The sequence below is a fragment of the Oreochromis aureus genome, linkage group 23 (assembly GCF_013358895.1).
Source record: "Oreochromis aureus strain Israel breed Guangdong linkage group 23, ZZ_aureus, whole genome shotgun sequence".
Classification (NCBI taxonomy): domain Eukaryota; kingdom Metazoa; phylum Chordata; class Actinopteri; order Cichliformes; family Cichlidae; genus Oreochromis; species Oreochromis aureus.
This window is the reverse complement of record NC_052963.1, coordinates 12,456,853-12,460,353: the sequence shown is the minus strand read 5'-3', so window position 1 is coordinate 12,460,353 and position 3,501 is coordinate 12,456,853. Positions and strand designations below refer to the sequence as shown.

Genomic DNA, 3,501 nt, shown 5'->3' with positions numbered 1-3,501 from the left:
CCTCCCTTATAATTAAATTACACCCACGATCTGAAAGTTATAAGTGTTTTACTATACAATGAGAGAAACAGCTTCTATGTCCAGTGTTGGGAAGGTTACTTTTAAAATGTATTCCACTACAGAATACTGAATACATGCCCCAAAATGTATTCTGTAACATATTCCGTTACGTTACTCAATGAGAGTAACGTATTCTGAATACTTTGGATTACTTAATATATTATCATGCTGTTTACAACTACATGAATGTCCTATTGCTGTGATTTATTACTGTTACTGAAGGTCCGCGGCTCTGAAACGTAGTAAAGGGACCTCTGGCTAATACGTCCGGTTCCCTGTCGGGCTGGTAGCCGAAAACTAGCTTTACTTTTTTGTCTGGGTCAACTTTGCTTGCGGGAGACAGAGAGAGGCGTTGAAAGGCTGCTCCAACGGAACTTATTTTTTCCGGAGGAAAAACACGAACACAGTGTACAGTTGAGTCTTAATAGCTTACTTACAAATGGGCTCGTCAGGCACTCTTCTTGGCTGCAGTGGTTATTATTATATTTACATGCTTCCAGCTCCCGTTTTTGCTCCGTGACAGCTCGGACTTTTCCTTTCTCTCCCTCCCTCGCTCACGGACACATAACGGGTATGGTAGTCCATTCTCCCTGCAGCACGGACTACACTGACCATCAGGCTACATGCTTTAGAGCTATGCCTGTAGCATTCTGCCTTTTAGCTTAGCACAACAACAACAACAAAAAAGCGCTCTCTCACCCAGGAAACACGCAGAGAGAGAACGCGTCACCCTGTAACCATGGCAACCGTAACGCTGCCGCCTGGAACAACAGAACATAGCTGTCAAACAAACCCAAACAGTCCTGACCCGCGACAATATGAAACAGGGAAGTACCGCCGTGTATTCCATTTATTTCAACAAAGTAACTGTATTCTGAATACCACCTTTTTAAACGGTAACTGTAACGGAATACAGTTACTCATATTTTGTATTCTGAATACGTAACGGCGGTACATGTATTCCGTTACTCCCCAACACTGTCTATGTCATTATTAAAGTTAGTTGTGAAAATATATAGTGAGTTAAATGTTGGAACAGGAGGATATAATAATTTATATTCAGGCTTATATTCAAGCTATAATTCTAACTGAACTTTTTTAGATCCATCCATCCATCTCTTCCGTTTTTCCTTATCAGGGTTGTTGGGGGGCCTGGAGCCAGCCGTCATAGGGTGAGAGGTGGAGTGTTTGTAATAAGAATTTTCATAGAAAATAGGATCAAGTAAGATCAAGACAGGTTTAAGGATGGCTCTTAACCTCTAAACCTGTGTGTGGGTGTGTCTCTGTGTGTGTGTGTGTGTGTGTGTGTGTGTGTGTGTGTGTGTGTGTGTTGTGGGTGGGTATTAATTTCCCGAGTTTAACAGTAATTATTCTCCTTTATTGTCCCCATACTGGGCCATCCATCAGATCCTGACAGTGCTGAATCAAAGAGGCAACTTTGAACTCCTATCAGATATCTGCTGGGGGAGAGAAGGAGGAGGAGGAGAGAGTGAAGGTGGAGGAAAAGAGTATTTTTCACATGGACTTTCTGTGTAAGTAACGCAGATGGCAAGTGAGTTGTTAAAAAAAAAAAAAAGTACTGCAGACAAAGAAGTATTTTTGTGAGTAAATCTGTTCTCTGGGGTATTAATCCACGTCACAGAGGTTAAAGTAATTCTGTCAGTTTGCACAGACTTCACATTAGGTGAACAGCCAGAAGCTGAGTATAAATGGCAGCTTGTTATGTGTATGAACAACGTGTTCTCAACCTGAGGCATCAAATACTCTTTCAACTGAAGATACTGGCATCACACACCTTGTCCAATGTGCAAGTGACTGCAACTCCCTCAGAGATTGGTGAAGGTTTGTAAATAACTGTTGTCTAATTTATAAATGTAGACAGATTTCCTTTGTCAATGAGCACAACTCGAGGGAACTCGACTCAGCTGGCTACCAGCTGGTTGTATTCTGGTTATATTGCTATAGAACAGGAAGGATGATGAGCACAAATGTAATGCTTAAATGTGAAGTTATGTCTATGTAGACAGTAACAGATATGTGATTTTTGACAATTTTCACAGTTAATTGCTGAATTATCAGAAATAGATATTAACAAGTTTAACTTTGGGGACATAAATTGCAATAATATTGTATTGCGTGTTGTCTGATAATTCCCACCTCTAGTAGACACATGTCACTCCAATACTGCATGCAGAGCAGTAAAGGTCCATTTTTAAAGTGCGACAATATAAGCCTTAACAGAGGGCTAGAAGTGGGCTTGGGCTGTTGGTTGACAAACTTGTCATGCTTTACTGTTGAACATTTTTTTTAATGCTGTGGTCAGGAAAGAAGCTCCGCATTAAAGAAGTTGATGACACCAAATAGCTCCAAGCATCAGCCCAACCTGTGTCTGCACTGCATTCAGCTCCACAATCCTTGAAAACTCCCCGAAGGTTAAAAAACTTCACGAAGTGCCGCAGCTTCCCAGGCAAGTTCTATTCAACAGCTCCCCCTTGAGAATAGCAGCTCTCAGAAGCATCCAAGGTTGGAGGGAAAGAAAAAAACAGAGAGGTAGAGAGGCAGAGTAGAGAGAAAGAGTGAGATGAAGACGAAAGAGGAGATGAATGCTAGCAGAGCTCAATGCTGTTTTCCAAGGCTGCTCAGATGGGATCAATTCAGAAGCGAGTGAGAACTGTGAAGAGAGGTAAACATATTAGAAGGTGTGTGTGTGTGTGTGTGAGACTGAGTTTAGCTGTGAGTGTAGGAGTTTGAATTCAGTCGGGGAGGTCTTTGTCTTCAAGTGAATCCAGTTAAATGGAGGGGTGATGAGAAATATGAATCCTCGGTCCAAACCAATTGATTGCCTGCAAGGTTAGCCGCTGTAACAGAGAAATATTAACCAAGACAGCCAGAGCAATGGACAGACGAGACAAACAATGATATCAAGATCTTCTATTCTCGGTGTCCTTGCTCCTTTGAGTTTTCTCCATCTCTAGCATGGTTATTTTCATTTATTTCTCCGTAATGGTGAATAAAAAGAAAGTGTTCTCCACTGAAACGTCTTCTCCTTTGAAGTCCCTTAAAAAGAATTCATAAGCCCCGTTTTATTGATCAGTTAAAAGCTTTACTTCAATACAAAACACTAAAACAATTCGACTACATTTTTTCTGGCACTTAAAAAGCAAACACACAACAGTGCAGCCAAATAAAGACAATTACACACACAGACAAAAACAACCAAGAGAAGATTGCAGTGAAAACCAGCACAGCCTATACCTCGGCTTGAAGTTCCTTCCACATAATGTTCGCGACTTTCTGAGTAAGATAAGTAGGTAAAGTATGTCTTATGTGTGGAACTTGTGCTTTGAAGTCCAGGTGTAAAGGCCACACACAACTTGCAGTCTCAATCTGTAGACTGTTCTAAATGTGGGAAAGAAACAGGGTGGTCTTGCAGCCCAGGAA

General features: G+C 41.3%; 1 long non-coding RNA gene across 1 annotated transcript; it reads left to right on the top strand.

The window, feature by feature from the left end:
- The first annotated feature begins 1,074 nt into the window (after window positions 1-1,074).
- Window positions 1,075-2,566, top strand: LOC120436043. The gene is made up of 3 exons (XR_005610075.1): window positions 1,075-1,232; window positions 1,468-1,592; window positions 2,384-2,566. It is a non-coding gene; the product is annotated as an uncharacterized LOC120436043 (long non-coding RNA).
- The last annotated feature ends 935 nt before the right edge of the window (window positions 2,567-3,501 follow it).